Source organism: Eschrichtius robustus, chromosome 7 (assembly GCF_028021215.1).
Source record: "Eschrichtius robustus isolate mEscRob2 chromosome 7, mEscRob2.pri, whole genome shotgun sequence".
Classification (NCBI taxonomy): Eukaryota; Metazoa; Chordata; class Mammalia; order Artiodactyla; family Eschrichtiidae; genus Eschrichtius; species Eschrichtius robustus.
This window is the reverse complement of record NC_090830.1, coordinates 108,074,455-108,098,172: the sequence shown is the minus strand read 5'-3', so window position 1 is coordinate 108,098,172 and position 23,718 is coordinate 108,074,455. Positions and strand designations below refer to the sequence as shown.

Genomic DNA, 23,718 nt, shown 5'->3' with positions numbered 1-23,718 from the left:
AACTCAAATACAAGGCAGTGGAACTCACCCCATCAGAACAGCAAAAAGGAAAAGGAATGAAAAAAAGTGAAAATAGCTTAAAGGATTTATGGGACAGCATCAGATGGACTAATATTCACATCATACGGCTCCCAGAAAAAGAAGAGAGAGGCAGAAATCTTATTTGAAGGAATAATGGCTGAAAACGTCCCTAACCCAGGGAAGGAAACAGACATCCAGACCCAGAAAGGCCAGAGAGTTGCAAGTAAGAGGAGTCCACCAAGACACATTATAATTAAAATGCCAAAAGAGAGAATATTAAAAACAGCAAGAGAAAAACAACTTGTTACATATGAGGAAAGCCCCATAAGCCTATCAGCAGATTTTTCAGCAGAAACTTTGCAAGCCAGAAGGAAGTGGAACAATATAGTCAAAGCACTAAAAGAAAAACTTCCGACTAATCATACTCTACCCAGAAAAGTTATCGTTCAGAGTGAAGGAGAGATGAAGAATTTTCCAGACAAGCAAAAGCTAAATTTTTCATCACCACTAAACTGGCCCTACAAGAAATGTCAAAGGGACTTCTTTAAGCTGAAAAAAAGGGTGCTAATTAGTAACAAGAAAACACATGGAAGAATAAATCTCACTGAAAAGGTAAATATATATAGAAATGGTAGTGGATAAATCACTTATAAAACTATTAGGAAGGTTAATAAACAAAAGAAGTAAACACTAAGATTACAATAATTAGCTGCAAAAGCACTTCTAAGAGGGAAGTTCATAGCAATTAATGCCTACCTCGAAAAACAAAACAAAGTCTCAAACACCCAACTTGACATAGTAGGAACTAGAAAAAGAACAAAGCTCAAAGTAAGCAGAAGAAAGGAAATAACGAAGTAAGCAGAAATAAATGAAATATAGACTAAAAAAGACAGTAGAAAAGATCAACAAAACCAACAGCTATATCTTTGAAAAGGTAAACAAAATTGACAAACCTCTAGCTAAACCCATCAACAGAGGACTTAAAAGTCAGAAATGAAAGGAGAGATATTACAACCAATACCACAGAAACAGAGGACCGTAGGAGACTACTATGAACAATTATACACCAACAAATTGGACAACCTACAAAAAATGGGTAAATCCCAAGAAACATTTAATCTACCAAGACTGAAATCATGATGAAAAATAAAATGCGCACAGACTGATTACTATAAGGAAACTGAATCAGTAATAAAAAAAACCTCCCAACATACAAAAGTTCTAGACCAGACACCTTCACTAGTGAATTCTACCATTCAAAGAAAAATAAATAAAAATCCTTCTCAAACTCTTCCCAAAACAGAAGAACTCTTCCAAACTCATTTTACAGGGCCAGCATTATTCTGATACCAAAACCAAACAAGAATGCCACAAGAAAAGAAACACAGGCCAATATCCCTGAAGAACAAAGATGCAAAAATCCTCAACAAAATGTCAGCATGAATTCAACAATACATTAAAAGACAACAACCTATAAAAATACATACACCATGATCAAGTGGGATTTATTCCAGAGATACAAAGATGGTTCATGATACACCACATTAACAAAATGAAAAATAAAAATCATATGATCATCTCAACAAATGCAGAAAAAGCATCTGACAAAATTCAACATCCGTTTATGATAAAAACCCAATAAAGCAGGTATAAAGGGAACATACTTCAACATAACAGAGGCCATACGACAAGCCCACAGGTAACATCATACTTAACAGTGAAAAAGTGAAAGCTTCTAAGATCAAGAACAAGACAAGGATACCCACTCTCACCACTTTTATTCAACATAGTATTGGAAATCCTAGTTAGACCAATTAGGCAAGAAAAAGAAATAAAACATATCCAAACTGGAAAGGAAGAAGTAAAACTCTCACCACCTGCAGATGACATGATATTGAAAACCCTAAAGACTCCATCAAAAGATTGTTAGATTTAATAAACAAATTCAGTAAAGTTGCAGGATACAAAATGAATATACAAAAATCTGTTGTGTTTCTATACATTAATGATAAATTCTAAGAAAAACAAATTAGCAATATACAGGTTCAATGCAATCCCTTTAAAAGTTCCAATACTATTTTTCACCATCATAAAACAATCCTAAAATTTGTATGGAACCATAAAAGACCCCAAAGAGCCAAAGCAATCTTGAGAAAGAAGAGAAAAGCTGGAAGCATCACATTTCCTGATTTCTAATTATATTACAAAGCTATAGCAATTAAAACAGCATGGTACTGGCATAAAAACAGACACATAGATCAATGGATGGGAGAAAAATATTTGCAAATCATATATCTGATAAGGGACTAATATCCAAAATATATAAGGAACTCATACAACTAAACAGCAAAAAACAACAAAAAACCCCACAACTGGATTAAAGAGTGGGCAGATCTGAACAGACATTTTTCCAAACAAGACATTACAGATGGCCACAGGACATGAAAAGATGCTCTACGCCATTAAGCATCAGGGAAATGCAAATCAAAATCACAATAAGATATCACCTCACATCTGCTAGAGAGGCTACTAGCAAAAAGACAAGAAATAACAACTGTACGGGGCTTCCCTGGTGGCGCAGTGGTTGAAAATCCACCTGCCAATGCAGGGGACACAGGTTCAAGCCCTGGTCCGGGAAGATCCCACATGCCGCGGAGCAACTAAGCCCGTGCACCACAACCACTGAGTCTGTGCTCTACAGCCCACGAGCCACAACTACTGAGCCCGCGTGCTGCAACTACTGAAGCCTGTGTGCCTAGAGCCCATGCTCTGCAACAAGAGAAAGCCACCACAATGAGAAGCCTGTGCGCCACAATGAAGAGTAGCCCCTGCTCGCTGCAATTAGAGAAAGCCCGTGTGCAGCAATGAAGACCCAACACAGCCAAAAATAAATAAAATAAATTTTTAAAAAAAGAAATAACAAGTGTTGGCAAGGATGTTAAGAAAAAAAGAACCCTTCTGCACCATTGGTGAGAATGAAAATTGATGCAGCCACTGTGGAAAACAGTATGAAGTTTCCTCAAAAAATTAAAAAGAGAATTATCATATGATCCAGCAATTCTACTTCTGGGTATTTTCCAAAAAAAATAATGCTAATTCAAAAAGATGTATGTGGGGAATTCCCTGGAGGTCCAGTGGTTAGGACTCCATGCTTTCATTGCCAAGGACCAAGGTTTGATCCCTGGTCAGGGAACTAAGATCCTGCAAGCCATGCAGCGTGGCCAAAAAAAAAAAAAAAAAAAAAAGATGTATGCACCCCCATTCACTGCAGCATTATTTACAATACCCAAGATATGGAAAGAACTTAAGTGTTCACTGACGTATGAATGGATAAAAAAATTGTGTGTGTGTATACACAAATACACACACACTGGGATATTGTTTAGCCATAAAAAAGAGCAAAATCTTGCCATTTGTGAAAACATGGATGACTTTGATTGCATTATGCTAAACGAAATAAGTCAGAGAAAGACAAATACCACATGATCTCTGTTAGACCTGAAACAAACAAACAAGCAAACAGACAAACCAACCTACCAACCAACCAACCTCACAGATACAGAGAACAGACTGGTGACTGCCAGGAATAGGGGGTGGGGTGGTGGGTGGGAGAAATGGGTGAATTTTTTTTAAAAAATAAATTGAATAAACAAAAGAAAATGCATTTACATCTTTCTATATGAAATGCAGATATAACTATTATTAGCTAAATGAGACTAAGTTCCTCTCACCTTGTGAGTGTTTAGCTAATATTCTTAGTGAGAAAAGTTAGTTATGTATTTTGCATGAGTTTGAGGAGCTGCTGCCCATTCCTTACACATCCTGCTTTCTACTTAAAGATGAAGAGTCTTTATTCTCATGAACATTTTAGAAGACTCTTTTTTTTTGTAATTGGGGTACAGTTGTTTTACAATGTTGTGTTAGTTTCTACTGTACAGCGAAGTGGAGTTCCCTATGCTACACAGCAGATTCTCATTAGTTACCTATTTTATACATATTAGTGTATGTATGTCAATCCCAATCTCCCAATTCATCCCTCCTCCCCTTTCCCCCCTTGGTGTCCATACGTTTGTTCTCTACATCTGTGCCTCTATTTCTGCCTTGCAAACAGGTCCATCTGTACCATTTTTCTAGATTCCACATATATGTGCTAATATACGATATTTGTTTTTCTCTTTCTGACTTAACGTCACTCTATATGACAGTCTCTAGGTCTATCTACGTCTCTACAAATAACCCCATTTCGTTCCTTTTTACGACTGAGTAATATTCCATTGTATATATGTACCACACATCTTTATCTGTTTGTCTGTCGATGGGCATTTAGGTTGCTTCCATGACCTGGCTGTTGTAAATAGTGCCGCAATGAACACTGGGGTGCATGTGTCTTTTAAGACAAACATCTTTGAGCACATTATTTAGTTTAGCTTTGTTGCCCTGTTATACACAATATGAATATTCTATTTCCTAATGGATTTCATGTCAACCATCCCCAAACTATTCAATGGTGAAAATCAACACAGTAATTTTTCTTGAAATATTGTAATCAGGTTCTCCAAGACGTTCTCATTTTACAAATAAGGAAACCAAGATGCAGAGAGATTAAGTGATGTATTTGCTTAAAATCATATAGTTGTAGTCATACTTATGCCAGAACCCAGTGCTCCTGCCTTGAGGTTTTTCCCATTCCATTCCACTGCCCAAGATGCAACCATTTTTTAACCTAGAGAAAATCTACTATTTCTTTTTAACCTAAGAAAAAACATGTAGTAGGTTCTCTTAGCTGGCAAAGAACAAAAATTGAGTATTTTTTGCTACTCTATCCTGTAAGATATACCAATAAATGTCATAATGTTAATCATACATAAATGTCATCACCCAAACCATTACAGGAACTTGTAAATATGTAAAAGTTCTGGATAGACCAAACACAGTGCAACTTAAAATCCAGACAGAACAATTATTGTTCTATATTACAAAATATGTTTAAAAGAAATTAAATTGCGTTATTTTAAGAGTATATCCAAAGAGCAAATTCTATGGATCAGCTTCAACAGTTTTTTTTTTCAAGTGATCTATTATTTATTAAGCAAAGACAAAGTTCTCTGCCTCTTTCTCAATTCTCACAACCGTCCTACACAGTATTTATTATAGAGATAAACTGAAATTAGTTCTCTCTACATCCCATAGCTGGTAAAGTGTGAAGATAAATTTGTACCCAGGTCTGCCCGACTCAAAGCCACCTTTTATTATTGTTTTAATGTGCAAGTGTTTCCAAAATGGAACTCTACTATTACTATTATATGCAAGTATTTTCAAAATGAGCCTCTGAATGTGGTTAACAGTTGGAGAACTAATGAGAGGAATTAAACTTCTGAATGCAGAGTACATTTAATCACCTCTTCTATCCTACTGAGATACAATCTTTAAAGGGTTAGCTAAATATGATTAATATTTGAAATGCACTTAAATTCATGTCTAAAATTATTTTTTAACATTGTTTTCTCTGTAAGTTCAAATATTCTTCATATAACGTGGCGTAAAATAAAAAGTCCATCAACAGATGAATGGATAAAAAAGATGTGTTACATATCTACAACAAACACTACTCAGCCATAAAAAAGAATGAAATTCTGCCATTCTGTAACATGGATGCACTTGGAAGGCATTATGCTAAGTGAAATAAGTCAGAGAAAGACAAATGATATCACTTACATGTGAAATCTAAAAAATACAACCAACTAGTGAATAAAACAAAAAAGAAGCAGACTCACAGTTTGAGAACAAACTAGTGGTTACCAGTGGGGAGAGCAAAGGTGCAATATAGGGGTAGGGAATTTAAAAAAGGGTTATTATGGGATTTTATGAAATCACATGTGTGAAACTTGAAAATTGTGAAGCACTAAAGAATTTAAAGAATCATAAAGATTTAAACAATCATTGGGATTGACATACATACACTATTGATACTGTGTATAAATTAGATAACTAATGAGAACCTACTGTATAGCACAGGGAACTCTACTCAATGCTCTGTGCTGACCTAATGGGAAGGAAATCCGAAAAAGAGAGGATATATGTATTCATATAGCTGATTCACTTTGCTGTACAGGAAAAACTAACACAACATTGTAAAATAACTATACTCCAATAAAAACTAAAAAAAAAAATCTTTCATTCAGTATTAAAAAATAAATTAAAAAAATAAAACTAATTTCTTCAAAAAAAATGGAAGAACTAATGCTTAACTTCAAGAAAGACTGCACCCCTTAAGTTTTTTAAAATTCATAAATAGAGAAAGCCACAGGAGAGACAAAACTATTTGCATTATATCAAAATAAAACTGTTTTATGAACTTAATTAACAGCGATGCAAATAGAGCTAAAAATACTCACTAACAAAAGTTTACTGAATATATTTCATCCCTTATCTCTGTCTAGTGAATTTCATTCTCTTAACTATGACCACTGTTTTTCTACTTCTAAAGTCATTCTTATCTGCATGGGCTTCTGAAGATGTCTGTTTCCCCAGACTAAAATACATATGTATTTGTTTTTTAAATTAATTCAGTTTACTTCTCATTTGATGTATTCCAAACGTATATCAATTTATGTTACACGCATAAAAAGAGAGAAAAAGAAAAGTGTATATAGAAAAATGGAGATATATAGAATAGATAAGACATATAAATGAGAAGCTACCTCGCGCAAAAGCAAGTTACTCATTCCTGATTCTTGGCAGAATCCCAGACTGTACCAAATCCTTACTGTACCAAACATCTTAAGTTCCTGCAAATTCTGCCATCTGAAAGTAAGTATCCTTTCAGCATCAAGTTTTAAAGTGTGCTGCTGGACTTCCCTGGTGGCGCAGTGGTTAAGAATCCGCCTGCCAATGCAGGGGACACAGGTTCGAACTCTTGTCTGGGAAAATCCCACATGTCGCGGAGCAACTAAGTCCGTGTGCCACAACTACTGAGCCTGCACGCCACAACTACTAAAGCCCACGCACTCTAGGGCCCGTGTGCCGCAACTGCTGAGCCCACATGCCTAGAGCCCGTGCTCTGCAATGAGAAGCCACAGCAATGAGAAGCCTGCACACCGCAACAAAGAGTAGCCTCCACTCGCTGCAACTTGAGAAAGCCCGCTCGCAGCAATGAATACCCAGCACAGCCAAAAAGAAATTTCTTTTAAAAAAAATAAAGTGTGCTGCTTATTTCACAATCCAGTTATATGTAACAACGTCATTACCATCATTATGTACACTTCTGTTCTTGAGTCACAGAAACCAGACATTAGCAGCAGCATGACTTGACAACAGATCCTTCCTGTTTCTTAATATAGCCTTTATTCTTTACCTTCTTTTCTGCTTATAACTGGATATACACTCATATTCCTCAAATCAGTTGATCTCCTCTGGATTACCTGCTAAAGAATATCTGACAAAATGTGGATTGGCTGACTTAGGTAGAGTAATTTCTAAAAATATTTCACCTAGACATCTTCGTATAGTTTTAACAAATAATTCCTATCGAGTAGTATCATAAATACATAAATATTTATTAATCACTTAACAGTAACAAACCTTCCACTTTTTCCAAAATAAAGTTTAAGTTCTCAGGAAAAGGGAAAAAAAGGCAAAAATTGTCTCGGTTATCAACATCTCTGGTTCCTTGTCTTTACCACAATGTCAGCTAATTTTTAATCAATGTAATTGTATCAGAATACTCTTCTCCACTAATTTACATTCCCTTGGTTTTAACAGATCAAAATCTGTGGATAATTCAATCTTCTTAATAGTTTAATAGTCTTGACCAAAACAACTCATTCAGGTTGGACTATCACTTATGTGGCCTACTTATTTTTTATAAAAATTAAGTCCCACATAGGTTTACAGCTTCTTATAATTCCTACCTAAAGTCTTCTCACTTAATGTGGAAAATTCTAGTTTCTCTTCTTTATCTTTACCCCATTTATGAATTTACCCTTGCCTATCACCAATAAAATAAAACAATCTTTGATTTGGATATGTTACATGAAAATTAAACGGAAGTTCTTTGCCTAAGGAGAAAGGGGTCAAAGGGAATGTTATCTTTTAGATAAGATAGTAGCCATAAGCCATGGGTCTTGAAATGGTTATCAAGAGACTACATGGATTAGACTCTCTGTATATGCCTGTTTATTTTAACATGCCAAAATCTATTTTAGTAAATACTCCACAGTAAAAAGCTATGCATAGAAAATATATGTATATACAACTAAACATTGGTTGTACAAGTCTCACATGGCACACAGCCTTATCACTTTAATCATACCTGCTTTTCTTTTGAAAAAGTCATACAGCAAAACTTCAGTACCTCTCAAAAAATTGTTAGAAATTAATCCATATTATTTCATTATTTTTATCCTGATCTATTCTCTTTCCAGAACAAAAACCAGCTCTAGATAGGGTATCTAACATATTAAGTATTATAAAAATACTGCTAAGCATAATTGTTAGGTTTCCAATAAATAAACAATAAGTAAAATATTAACACACTGATCGTTTTACGTAGGGGTATATTAACTAAATCATTTTTTAAAGATGTATTAATTACATTAAACACTCAGAAAAATGACCAGCTTAAAGGTTTTTTTCAATAACTATTCCCAAAGATTTATGGACTTCTGAGCCCACCCATAATTAAAGTTTCATTTTATTGTGCTCAAATAAATTAAATCAATGCCCGTTTATACAAGATAAACTTCATCAGTTTCCTTACTAGCTGAATGAAAATTCACATAACCTAACACATATGACAAGATTAGTAATTATTTATATCATTAACCATGCAATGAAAAAGCCACATTTCAACACAGGCACATATTCACAGATATTTATGTTCCTCTCACATTTTATTCTTAGTGAAGGCAAAGAGCTTCCCATTTTATTTTGATGGGAATTTCTCCCACTTACCTTTGTCACATCTTCCTGTATCTACTAATGTAGCATTAGTCTGAGACCGGTGATGCTTGAATTACCAAACTAGCGTATCATTTAAAAAATCTGGGGCTTCCCTGATGGCGCAGTGGTTAAGAATCCGCCTGCCAATGCAGGGGACACAGGTTTGAGCCCTGGTCCGGGAAGATCCCACATGCCGCAGAGCAACTAAGCCCATGCGCCACAACTACTGAGCCTGCGCTCTAGAGCCCGCGAGCCACAACTACTGAGCCCACGTGCCACAACTACTGAAGCCTGCGCGCCTAGAGCCCGCGCTCCGCAACAAGAGAAGCCACTGCAATGAGAAGCCCGCGCACCGCAACAAAGAGTAGCCCCCGCTTGCCACAACTAGAGAAAGCCCACGTGCAGCAACGAAGACCCAACACAGCCAAAAATAAAAACAAATAAATAAATTTTAAAAAAATCTGCCAAATTGCTCCCTCCCCTTCTCAGCAATTATACATTACTCAGCAACTTTGCTTTCCATCACGTTTTGAAACATTTATAACCAAGTGCCAAATCTAAGGCATAGGAGGTTAGAACTCAAAAAGCATTTGACTAAAATCCAGGAATCCTGAATCTTGACCTCAATCTGCTTTACCCTGTTCCCCCTCTGTCCACACCTGAGGTTTCTGGGAAGGATATGAATAGAAGGAAAGGCCAGGTACCTACACACTGTTACTATAATGCTTTTGTTACAAATTTCAAAGTGCTCTGTCAGCTAAGCTGGTCCACGTGGAAGGTTCACCAAGCTTAAGGCCCAGGATCACCTGGATATCCTTTGCTATCTTTCCTCTTCAAAACCTATGCTCAGATCTCAGCCAATGGTGAAGAAAGGCCAGTCTAGCAACGTATGAAGGAGAACTAAGCCAGTGGAAGCATTCAGCTCAAACCTACTTAGCTCTGACAAAACTAAAAATTTGAGAAGAAAAAGGATAGACAAACTAGACCATAACACTGAAGAGAAGAGGGAAAGACATTTTAGGCCAGGGTATTGAAAGAATTATGCTACCATTTATGATAACATTATGAGTAGAATTCTTTACTGTAATATAAATTGAGTATGCCATCAGTAGTAGAGAACAAAGAAAGAAAAGGCAACTTGGTGGAACCAAATAAGAAAGTCTAAAAAAAGGGCGTATGCTTTAATGTTTTATAGCACAGGCTTTTGAATTCCCATCCCAGGTCTACCACTCTTTAGCTGAGTGACCATAAATGAAATCCTTAATCTTTCCAAATTCCGTTTTTCCACCTGTAAAACAGATATTAACATCAAAGGGCTCTTGTCTGGCACATAGTAAATACTCAACATATGACAGCTCTTAAGGAACATTAATAAGACAAAACAACAACCAGTCTTCTCCATATTTAGATAATATCTCTATTCTTTAAAGTTATGAACCACTTGATGGGGATGGGAGGTGGGAAGAAGGAGATGATATTATACAGGCAGGTTGCAAAAAGATTCAATACTAAATATGATGTCTGGGATTTGCTTCAAAGTAATCTTGTGGGAATGAATAACAGCCATTAGTTGATGGAGCTGGGTGTTCACTATACTATTCTTTCTACTTTTGTGTATGTTTGAAGTTTTCAAAATTGAAAGATTTTTTAAAAAATTCTTTTTCCCTTTAGTATGGTTGGACAAGAAGACAAGTTCTAGCATCACTTCTACTTTTGATAAATCATGTACCTAAAAGATGAAAAGACAGGTAAAACAGAACAGGAGAATATCCTGTGGGTAGGTATAGAGAAAAATACCTACAAATGACTTAGAAAATATGCCTACATTGACTGAGAGGAAGGGGAGCATTCAGGTAAAAGCCCATAAATACCAATGCATTGGGACTTCCCTGGTGGTGCAGTGGTTAAGAATCCGCCTGCCAACGCAGGGGACGTGGGTTTGATCCCTGGTCCGGGAAGATCCCACATGCCGCAGAGTAAGTAAGCCCATGCGCCACAACTACTAAGCCTGAGCTCTAAAGCCCGCAAGCCACAACTACTGAGCCCGTGTGCCACAACTACTGAAGCCCATGCGTCTAGAGGCCGTGCTCTGCAACAAGCCACCGCAATGAGAAGTCCGTGCACCACAATGAAGACCCAATGCAGCCAAAAACTAATTAATTAATTAATTAAAAAGAAAAATACCCATGCATTGGGGACAATAAAAAATACATGAAAAACAAGAGAGCATCAGGGCTTCCCTGGTGGCGCAGTGGTTGAGAATCTGCCTGCCAATGCAGGGGACATGGGTTCGAGCCCTGGTCTGGGAAGATCCCACATGCCGCGGAGCGGCTGGGCCCGTGAGCCACAATTACTGACGCGCAGTCTGGAGCCTGTGCTCCGCAACAAGAGAGGTCGCGATAATGAGAGGCCCGTGCACCGCGATGAAGAGTGGCCCTCATTTGCCACAACTAGAGAAAGTCCTCGCACAGAAATGAAGACCCAACACAGCCATAAATAAATAAATAAATAAATAAAAATTTAAAAAAAACACACAAAAAAAAGAGCATCAAACTGAACATAAGCATGCCTCAATTTAACAAATTCAACAATTTCTTCCTCTGTACACATGGTAAACTTATTTTTGAAATTTGTATAAACCAATAATAATTCTACATGTACTAGTGGAGCATGTTTCTTATATTAAATCAGAGATGAATTCTGTTGTAACACAAGATACATTTTTTGTAGTACATTCACATTTTCAGATGTGGGATTTTCTTTTACCAAGCAACACACAACCTGTAGATCTTTTTAAATTAGTTTTTCTTCCCCTTTATATTGGCAGCTTAGGAGAGGGAGAACATGCCTTTACCCTCTGGAAATCTCTAAAAAATCAACTAATAAGAAAAAAACATACAATAATCATTTGTTAATAATGATGATAATGACTCAGAGCTTATGAAAAATAAGCTAATCATGAGACCAAAATAACAGTCACAGACTATCTAGTAAACAACAAAAATGAAAACGTTCATCATACAACAGTTTTTCCAATAATAATAATTCTCATGGGAAATAATACTGGTATTCACAGCTTCTAACCCAAAAAGTTAGTCTTGATGTTTACCATCATTAATAGAGATAGAAAATTACTATGTAATTTTATACAGCAATTGAAGCAAATTAAATTAAAAAGTGTGTTTCTGGAGAAGTTCAGCTCTGTATTCTACTTTTACCTGAGAAATTAGGTAACTATTTCAAACATTAAAATATCATAAAATTATTTCTGTGGATAAAAGGGAAACATTTATGCTAAAGGAAATCCCTTTATTACTTTAACAAGAGTTATTACTCAGTGTTTCCCAACTGACCAATAGTTTTTTAATACCCATCTTTAATTTTCTACATTTCTAAATAAAGACAATAAAATAATGTGAAAGTTTTCTAAAAAAATATAAAATGTGCTGTGCAGATATAAGATGGTAACACCATGAACACCAGACACAGAATAGATTCAGACAAAATGTCTATATAGAGAAAAGATATCCTTCTCCACCTAAACCTTGATTATATACTATCCAAAACTCAGGTATAGAACAGATTCAAATAACACGGTTTACCACATTATTTGAACTTGAAATATGAACCCTCACTAAAAAAAGGCAAAAACTTAGAAGATTTGGATAGCAAAGTATATCTGTGTTATTACAAAACTCCATCAAATAACAATTTTAATAATTCATGGAAAAGGATGTTTAAGGAAGCCTTTCCTGAGTAATTCTGGTTCATTCTGATCACTCCATTACAACATCCATTATTCCCTGCACAGGAGTAATGCTGCAGATTATCTTCTGATCTAACTACTCTCAAACTGAGGGTATGATAAGAAAAAAACTTTTGCAAATCATATACCGATGTGGGTCTAGCATCCAGAATATATGCTACAACTCAACAATAAAAAGACAACAATAAAAAGACAATTAGTTAAAAAATTGGCTAGGGATCTGAAGAGACGTTTCTCCAAAGAAAATATACAAATGGCCAACAAGCAAATGAAAAGATGCTCAACATCAATGGTCATTAGGGAAATGCAAATCAAAACAACAATGACATACTAGTTCATACCTACCCACTAGAATGGCTATAACCAAAAAGACAGACAGTAACAAGTGTTGGCAAGGGTGTGGAGAAACTGAAATCCTCCTACACCGCTGGTGGGAATGTAAAATACTGCAGCCGCTTTAGAAAACAGTTTAACAGTTCCTCAACATTAAAAGTTACTATATGACCCAGCAAGTTCACTCTGAAGTACGTACCCAAAAGAAGAAAAGACAAACGTCCACACGAATAATGCTGCTTAAGTTCACAGCAGCTTCTTCATAACAGGCTAAAAGTGGAAACAACTCAAACGTCTGACAACTGATGAATGGATGTACAAAATATAGTATGTCCATACAATGCAATATTAGTTAGCCATAAAAAGCAATAAAGCGCTGATATATGCCAGTACATGGATGAATTCTGAAAACATGATAAGAAGCCAGACACAAAAGGCCACATATTATAATATTACATTTATATGAATTGTCCAGAATAGGCAAATCCACAGAAACAGAGGTAGATTAGGGGTTACCAAGGACTGGGTCATAGGAGAAATGCGAAATGACTTCTAATGAGTATAGGGTTTCTTTTTTGGGTATGAAAGTGTTCGAGAATTAGTGATATTTGCACAATCTTGTGAATAAACTAAAAACCACTGAATTGTATGAATTAAAAGGGTGAATTTTATGGTATATACATGATATCTCAATTAAAAAAAGAAAAAATTCAGGGTATGGACCACTGGACTTGGGATACTTCCCACATACAAGAGACAGTCAATAAAATTAGCAAATGTTTCACACTGGGATTATCCCAAAAACAATGTGCAAGTATAACAAACAGTAAAAAGATTTTAAAAAGTATTTGCAAATAGAGTAAAGATAATTTGGAGGGTAGTAATGGCAAGTCTTTAACTTGAAACTACAAAAAATAACAGCTTTGTTTACTCACATCTACCCAATATCCAGATTCCATTCAGCAGACGGGTGGACATAAAGGAAATACGAATCAAGAGAGAAGTTCAGAGGCACATCAAAACAAATCAAGCCCCTCTGCTGAGCTTTCAGAGCCAGTTTGCAAGGCAGGAAAAAAAACCAATCTCATTATTTTATATGTACCTTTATTTGTGGCAGAAAATATTATTTTCTGTTTCCAAATACCAAATCCAACCTCTAAAGGATGAAAATTTCCCAAAACTAAGGGGACTCAAAGAATGAATATGCCACTGATTTTAGGCAACTTCAAAAACGAGTTTTGTGCAATGGAATAAGGTACAGCCTCCAAATGAGCTTACTTAGAAGAGACACTGCTGTGGATAACAATATTGTCTCTGCCAAGGTGATTTAAAAAAACAACCAACATCATTATTGTAGAATTTTACAATGGAATCCTTAAATAAAGGAAACATTCTTCTTCTGAGCTAAGGAGAGAGGTGTGTTGCAAACCCCAAGGTGCCTAACAAAGAGACTCCACTTCTTAACCTGCATTAGAAAATCCAACAATCTATCTCTGCAAACTTATCACCTATACATTCCCTACACCAATCTTGGACTGCAGTTTAAACAGACAACTCACTCTTGTCCTTTTGTACTTTTGCTTATTTGTTTCACATGACAGGAATGCCTTCTCCATTTTCATCAAAATGAAGCAAAAATCCACCACCTTCTTCATGAAGCCTTTCTTCATCATCTGATTTCTTTCACTTCCAAACACCCCCAGCACTTGCTTTCACTATCGTATGGCACATTTTGCCTTGTACTGAATACACTATATTTTTTCTAAGGACTAATAAAAGTTCTTGAATGTTAAGGCAGCTTCCCCAATATCTTTGTTTGCCCACAGTGACTGATACAAGACAGATGCTTAATAAATATTTAAATAAAGTAATTATGTACTTACCTAACCGCCTTTCGATCCTAAAAACAGCACTAGTACAAGTAGCTAAGTGATTAGGCAAGTACTCAGAAGTGGCAAGTCCCCACAGACATTGAATACCTAATTCTCACTCTGGAAGGAATTCCAGGCCATCCTGTGTAACCCCATAAGGCTAAAAAAAATGGCATTATTCAGATGCTTCCTAGAACTGCTCCAGCTATAAGCATATTTGAGGGAATTAGGGCAATCTGAAATAACTCTCTGTTAAGTCAGAGACTCATCCTGCTATCTTTTTTCCACCAAGTTAGAGCTAAGCTGAAATAATCACAACTTCCCCTATGTTGGGAAGAGCTTTTCGAGAACATAGCAAAGATGACGAGCAGCCAAGCAATAGGTTACATCATATTAGGCAACAGAGAGAACCTCCATCTTTCCAGAATGGAATATCATTCTAGTCCCAGAGGACTCAATAATCACCTGGTTACCAAATACCCATCTTGATCATAATCACTGTCTGAACCTGCTAACTCCAATTCGACTAAAACCTAATAATGGAAACACAAACACCTTCACTTCCACCTCTACAGTCCTGACCCTCACCTACCTCCAAAAAAAAAAAAGTAGAAGGGAGTATTAGATTTTGGAAATGAGTGAGAATTCACTTTCAATCCAAAGACTGCTATAAATTAAGTATTACTTAGGAACCAAATGACCCTAAAGTATTAAGATAATCAGTGAAGAGAATCAAATAGAAGGTTAACTGTTCAGAACCAATCCATTAAAATAAAAGAGGAATTACTACATTTGCTAGTGACAAACAGAGTTGCCTTTTGGATTATATATAAATAAAAATCATTGCCACCGCTCTTATATATAGAAAGTTGACACTACATTTGACTTACTTACAACTCTTTTCCTAAAGAACAAAATTACATACAATAGAAGAGGAAATATGAGACGCAATTGATTTTAGTTGGGAGACTATCAACTATATATTACTGCTCAGACTAAAATACTGATCTGCACTCTGGACTCTAAATAATCTCCTGGACTTTACTACCTCGAAAGTGGAGATTTGGAGTTAACAGAATGCTTTTAAAAAAAACTGATTACTAGATTAAAATTCTCCCTCAAAAAAAGAATCTAAAACTTGATATTCAATTCAGATACTTAACAGAAAGATTAGTTAAAAAAAAAAACCCCAAAATCAAAAAACAAAAACGTCTTGTCAAGCAGCAGTAACTCGCCACTAACACTAAGCAATGACTGATAAAAAGGGGGCCTGAGGCAAAAGGCAAGGATTCAAAGCAAAAAGAATCAGAATAAGATAAACAACCAACTAAACTAAAGCAACAGTAATTTAAGAAATCTATAGGGTTATAGTTTTCAATTTCAAAATCTTTTAAAAACTAAAAAGCCCTACTGAAAAAAAAAGACCAATCATTAAAAAAGTGAAACAAATACAAGAACTAAAAATTCTTCGAAATAATTTCAGGATTTTGTATTAACTCACAATTCTGAAAACTCATTAATTTCATGATTCTCAAAACCTCTACATGCCTTATAAGGTCTCTTATATGATAGTTACAAATAACACATAATTCAAAAAGTGCTAAAGCTGATGTAACATTTTAGCAAACCTAAGATAGGTTTCAAAGAATAAAACAAGCAGAGACAGAGCAGAGTAAATGATAACTAATAACCAAAAGGCTGATTCCTGGACGGCAGAGCTGGGCTTGGATTGGCAGGAGGGAAATTTTCAAATATATCCACAAGACATATTATACCAAAAAACAGATTCATACCTTTATTATTTATACAAGTATATGTTTTAAAATATACTTTTAACCTGTGGACAACCAAAGTGATATCAGATACTGTAAAGCATTGTTGCCTATATTAATTTTGATAGTACAGTCTAAACCCTTAACAAAATTCACATACATTTTAATAATGAAACACCGCAGAAATGGAAAGGTTTATATTCTCTAACTAAAGGTTACCTTATTTTTCACTTGTTTAAAGTTTCAGTTTTGTTTTTTAATCTATTATAGAAAACATCCCTTGTGGGACATTGTAAAGGGCATACCCTCCTGTCAAGCCAGAAAGCTCAAACACAAAGACACTGAGCTAACCAAGTGCTGTAATTCTTCCAAACTGAGCTTCTCCACACCCCCTCTACCCTTCCCCCCAACAGATATGTCTATTAAATCAGTGTCTGTTCTCCCCCTCGCACAACAAAGAGAACTTCTCACCGCATGAAATTGCCGCTGAATGGACACCAGAAAGCAGGATTTGCATAATTCCTTCCAACGAAACCCTGTCGGGAAGGAGGGGATGAGGGGCCCAAGCGAACGGAAAGAATCTCCTAGATTCTGTTGGGAAGACCAAGATCATTCCCCACGGGGGTGGGGGCGGTTTGGAATTCTGGGCCTCCCCGAGGACTGGGCGTGGGGGACGGAGGACGACAAGAGACATTTCCCCACACATCAGCAGCACCGAAGCAAAGATGGGGAAATAACAATGCTGGAGCACAGGAGAGTCAGACACAGGACGGACTGGGGCTAGGGGGCGGCGGGCGGAGCGGAGACACCACACGGGCCACTTACTTTTTGGAGGGGGGTTAAATATATGAGTTAAGCCCTTATGGTCCCGCCGGCCGCCGCACAGAGGGAAACGGGACCTTGGGAGAGAAAAACAGACAAAACACACAGTGTGAGAGGCGCAGCTCGGCCGCCCGGCCCCTCCCGGGGCGACCCCGTCCACACTCCCTCCTGCCCGCACGGAAAAAGCCACCCGAGGCGGCCTGAGGTGCGGGCGGCGGACGAGGCTCTCGGCGAGGCGGCGGCTCCGGAAAATCCCCCAGGAGAGGACAAGAGCGACCCCTGCTCCGGCTTCCCGGTCGGACCCGGTCCCACCCCCCTGCCTCCCGCCGCGCACACACCGAACACAAATACACACACACCGACCCGAGCGTCGAGGATTAACTCCCCGGCCGCTGCCGCCGCCGCCGCCCGCAGAGGAAGTGCAGCCGCTGCCCCCCGCGGCCATGACACCCCACTTGGCTCCGTCAGGCGGACCCGGGGCCTGTGACAGCTCCGGCTCCCTCCGCCCCCATCTCCACCTCACGCCTCGCACACGCCCGAGCGCCCGCCCGCCGCCCGTGCACGCAGGGACACGGGCGCGCGCCGCCGCGGCACGTGGGGGAGGGGCGGCGTGCGATGCGGAAGGCGCCGGCCAGAGCGGAGCAAGGGGTCGAGCCGCGGGCAAGCACGCCCCCCAGCTCTCGCGTTGGGCTCTGCGGCACCGGCGGCGGCGCCGCCACCGGTCCAGTGGCAGCGGCGCGCGGCGAGCCTCCACAATAAGCCAGCTGCGGCGCCGGGCCGCCGGGCCTGGAGGGAGGGAGGGAAGGAGGGAGGAGAGAAGGGGCACGCGCTCCTGCCCGAGAGCCCGCCCCGGCAAGGGCGCGCGGAGGGGAGGGGCCCGAGCACGGAGAGCCCGCCCGGAGGTCGCGCGCGCCCGCACTCCGGGGGGTGGGGGAGGGGGACGCCCAAGCCTAAGAGGGCGGGCGGGCCGGAGCAGCAATTGCTCTCTCCCGGCTCCCTCCCTCGTTCCGGGCGGCCGGCGGCTGGGTGGCCCGAGAGCCGGAGGCAGCCGGGGGAGGATCTCACCTACACAGTGAATGAGCTTGTGGCGCCAAGAGTCCAGTTCTTGCCGAAAGCCGCGTCTCTCAACGGAGCATTGCTGCCGCCTACACACCCTCGCCATCTTCTGCCGCCCGCCCGGCCCTGCCTCCGCCGCGGCCCCGCGCACGCCCAGCCGCGTCGCCCGGGGCCGCGCACGCACCCGCGGCCTGGGCGTCGCGCCTCCCGCCGGGGGCGGCGCGGGGGCAGGGCTGGCCTCACCTCGCGGTGGCCCCGGCGTGGCCCGGGGGCGGCTTGGGCACGCGCCCGCCCCGCACCCAACGCTGCGCGATCTCCCGGCTTGTGGTCTCCGCGGCCGCCGCCGCCTCTGGCCTCCCAGGCAGGCGCCTTCCCGCGGCCGGAGCTGGGCGCCGCCGGCCCCGTACTGACAGCCCCCAAGGCCACGGCTGTCCCTTCCTTTCCCTTCCCGGGGCTTTTTGTTTCTTAAACCAGCCCCATTTATCACTTCCAACCTGCCTGTCGCCTGACACCAACTGTTGCAAGTTCTGTGGTAACTGCTTCCCTGAACTTCTAGATCGAAACCGCTCCTCCCAGGAGCCTATTAAAGAAGCAGAATTAAGAATAAATGCCTGGATGCCCGTGGAGGCACTGAGCCCTAGAGTTTTCAAAGGTGAGGATACATTTTAAGTCATTGAAAGGCAGCCGGCATTCGTAAACCCAGTAAAAAATTGAAATCAAACGTTTTAAGTTAATATTTAAAAACCAGGAGATTTCTATTAGCAAGGCTGATCACAGGCAAAATTCTAAAATTGGTATATTCAGAACCCCTCCTGTGTTGTGTGGAAAGGGGTTTTAAAAAATTGTACTAAAGTGAGAATATTTCGAAAGAAGGCTTAATTAACAATAATTAAGGCAGAGTGTTGGAAAATGGCTTAATATTTCAGGAAAGAACTCGAAGAGAAATATTTTCGATGGCGAAGGGGATTTTCAGGTGAAAACCTGGGATAATTAAATCACCCTGTGCAGGGCACTACCTGTTCCATTTAAACATGGTGCTGATCTTAATTACTTGACTGTTATTTGGGAGAGAAAGAGAAAAGAGAGGAAAAAGATGGAGTGAAAAAGGAAAGGAGAAAGTGCGGGGGCGGGAGGAGCGGCAGCGGAATGCAAAACCAAAAGAAAAAACAGCATAGATCCCTCTTTACCAATAGGCCCAGTACCCTAGGATTCTGACCTCTTTCCTGCTTTTGGGGTTTAAGATTAAGGATGGTGCATTCCTGCTTTTAGATATTTAAATTTAAATTTGAAGACTTAATTTTAATTACTGTAGTAGGTAAAACAAAGTCGTTAAATACTTGACATCAAGGATCCCATTGGAGTATAGATTTTTGTCTTTTCAAAGGCAGTGGTCCTGGTTCTCTGAACCAGGCGCTTGTGGAGTGGCGTGTCCATCCACAAAGAGATGGACTAGGTGGGCCTCTTGGGTAGGAGGGGTTTGAGATGTATGAATAGAAAGGCACCTTCAGCCCCGCAAATCTTAAAACCAATGATTTTCCCACAGTTCTCAGAAGTCAACAATATTTCATTGGCTTAAAAGTACGTCAAATGAACATGAACAAACTATTAAGTCAGGAAGTATTGGATTTCTGTGTACGTGAAACTATCCTGAGTGATGAGGGGGACAGGACAAATACAAGATAAAAGATTGCTATGGACAGCCGTCCTGCACGTGTGATGGCAAGACGTCTTGTATCACCAATCTGAAAATTCCTGTCTTCACCGCTAGGTGGTGCGTTTGAGTCTTTGCTGGCTTTTAACCAAGTTCCTATGGTTTTTGGACGTATGTTTCATAAAGTTTCAAATAAATGAACAACATGCTTCTCTAAAATGAGTTAATAATTAATATATTTTCCAATAACCCCATATAAGTTGTTTAAAAATCATCAAGTCAAGGGTATTACTTCCTCAACACAATCTCTTTACGAGTCTCAGCCATGTAGATTAAGAGGATCCTAGAGACTTCAGAGATCAACTCTAAAATAAGGTATAGATTCTCTAATTTGAGGTATGGAATTGGAAGCCCAAATAAGTAACAGTCACTCCTCATTCCCCCCGCTCTCCTCAGCCCCTGGCAACAGCTAATTTACTTTTGGTTTCTATGAATTTTCTTATTGTAGACATTTCACATGAATGGAATCCTACAACTTGTGGTCTTTTGTGACTGGTTGCTTTCACCGAACACAGTATTTTCGAGGTTCATCCACGTTGTAGCATGTATCAACACCTACTCCCTTTTTATTGCCAAATACTATTTCATTGTACAGATATACGATGTTTTGCCTATCCATTCCAGTTAATGGATATTTTGATTGTTTTCACTTTTTGGGTATTATAGATAATGCTGCTATGAATATTTGTCCACAAACTTTTGTGTGGACATATGTTTTTATGTTTATTTTAAATATGAATCTGTATGGGAATTCCCTGGTGGTCCAGTGGTTAGGACTCGGCGCTTTCACTGCAGGGACCCAGGTTTGATCCCTGGTTGGGGAACTAGGATCCCACAAGCTGTGCAGCATGGCCAAATAAATAAATAGATATGAATATGAATATGTATCATAAGTATTTTGAAATAATTTCAAATTACAGAGAAGTTGCAAGAACTCCCATATCCTCTTCACTTAGATTCCCTAATTGTAATATCTTACCACATCTGCTTTCACTGTGTTTGTATATATATATATGGTCTCATTGTTTTGGTTGAGTCTTTTTATGAACAATCTTACAAAAATCTATAGACTTGATACCCTATCAGCCCTAAACATCCAGTGCGTATATCCACAAAACAAAGGCGCTCTCCTTCATAACCATTACATAAACTTCCAAGTCAGGAAATCAACATTGATACAACACAGACTCCATTAAAATTTCACTCTCTGTCCCTACAATGTCTTTTTTCCTTTCTGGTCCAAAATCCCATCTAGGAACTTACGTTGAATTTAATTGTCATGTATTTCAGTCTCCTTGAACCTGGAACAATTTCTCAGTCTTTCCTTGTTTTTTATGACCTTGACAGTTTTAAAAAGAACAGGCCTTTCATTCCATAGGATGATCCTCAACTGGGTCCATTTACTGTTCCTCATGACTAGACTTAGGACATACATTTTTACAAGAAAACCACAGAAATGGGGCTGGCTCTTCTTTGCATCTCCCTGGGGGCTCATGCTGTCAACTCTTCACACCACTGTGATGAGAACTTTGCTCATCTAGTCAGGTGGTCTCTTCCACCATAAAGATCACATTATTTCCTTTGTACATGATAAATATTTTATAGGGAGATATTCTGAGATTATGCCAATATTCTGTTCCTCACCTCGCCCACCAGCCTTAACATCCATTAATTGCTGCCTGAATCACTCATCACAATGATGATGATTAAATGGTGATTTTCTCAGTCCATCACTTCTTCTGTATTTACTAGTTAACATTCTAATATAAGGAAGAGTTTTCCCTTCTATTTATTTATTTATTTATTCGTTTATTCACTTATTTATTTCAATATGGACTCCTATCTCATTCAATAGGTTGTAATGTTTTGCTATAGCTGTTTATTTTCATGCTCAAATTGTCCCAGATTTGGCCAATGGAAGTCCCTTCAAGCTCACTTTTTGTCCTGTTGGCATTTCCCCATCATTCTATAAACATTTCCTTACTTTCTGGTACAACTAGTTGTTCTAGGCTCATTTTGTATTTTCTCTGCCTCAGCTCTGGAATCAGAAATCTAGATCTGGGCTCTCAGTGCATTTACTGCTATGGGGGTATCGTGGCGCCTAGGTTCTTTCAGCTGTCAGAGCTAGGAAATATATGTATGTATATGCATATATTTATCTCTATTTCTAAATCTATCACTAAATATATTTAAAAACCATGAGTTTACACTGATGCAGTCGATGCCAGTCCAGCACCTCTGAGTACTTGTAAGACTTTCCCTGCTCTATATTTGTAAATCCCCTTTTGACAGTGAAACCAGGCTCCCATATATTTTTTTTCATATTGACTTCAACATATATATAATTATTTGCTCGATCCCCTCTGTATTTAACAATCCCCTGACTACACTGGCTGCCTCCTTGGCCTGTTACTTCTGCAGTTCCTTCTCCAGCGCATCATCTATTTGGCCACCACCCAAATGTCATCTACTTGGTACACCACTACCCAGTGGATGTCAATTCTCCTCACATTGAATTGCATACATTCTGTGCCATTCCAACCAAAATTCCAAAAGGAACACAAAAAAAACCCTTCCAAAATTTATGAAGAAAAATAAAGATCTGTGAATAATTATGATGTCAATTTTTAACAAGAAGAGCAAAGAAGAGTATGTTAGACATGGAGGTGTACAGCCTACATCCTCCTTTGAGGAAGAACTCACTGCCCAGCTACAGGGAGGGCAGCTACTATACAGCCTCCAGCTCTCAGCTGCTTCAGGGTCAACCTCATCTCCTGGGAACTCTCTTGCCCAAGGTCACATCCTTCCAGGGCTGCCAGGACATGGCGACTGAGGGCAAGTGAGCTATAAAAGTCTGGCCATTTCAGCCTGATGCAGGACACTCTGATGATTAATGGTATTTGTTCCAAAGTGCTTCACTGGGTTGCCTGAGGCTTTATCAACCTGCATCTTAGTTCAATTACTTTCTCTGCCCAATTCTACTTCCTTCCCCTCCCTTTCACATGTGCTAATTTTTAGTAAACCTTTTGCATCCCAAAGTCCATCTCAGCTTCTGATTCCAGACAATCTGACATGTGACAGGGAGAGAGTCACTCTGCTAGAGTGGTACTAGCATTACTCTGGTACTAGCATAGGAAGAGGGAGATCACGGAGAATAATGTCTTTGTGGCTTTGGTGTGGGAATAACTTAGTAAACCAGACCCCCTCAAAAAGCATTATATATTTTAATATATAATAAATATATATAGTATTTTTTACGTCAGAATTAACAGTCTGTAAAGGACACCATACATACAGATTTATGTCAAGAATTTAACAGATACTTGACAGACTAGAAGAAGATATTTGCAACATCTAAAACCAACAAGGAATTAATATCTAAAATATACAGGGAAATATTCTAAATCAAGAAAAATATAGGTAACC

The 23,718-nt window shown here is 39.1% G+C and overlaps 1 protein-coding gene across 7 annotated transcripts in view; it reads right to left on the bottom strand.

The window, feature by feature from the left end:
* Window positions 1-18,698, bottom strand: part of LCOR (ligand dependent nuclear receptor corepressor) — a 125,977-nt gene extending 107,279 nt beyond the window's left edge. For 4 of the 7 annotated variants that reach the window (XM_068548284.1, XM_068548287.1, XM_068548289.1 and 1 more), the window contains exons 1-2: window positions 18,591-18,698; window positions 17,529-17,602 (exon numbers count right to left, since the gene is read on the bottom strand). The gene's annotated coding sequence lies outside the window, so the exon portion shown is untranslated. Of the gene's footprint in view, window positions 1-17,528; window positions 17,603-17,888; window positions 17,928-18,590 lie in introns of those variants that run through there. The other 3 variants (XM_068548285.1, XM_068548288.1, XM_068548286.1) reach the window with 2 other exon arrangements.
* Between the last annotated feature and the right edge of the window lie 5,020 nt (window positions 18,699-23,718).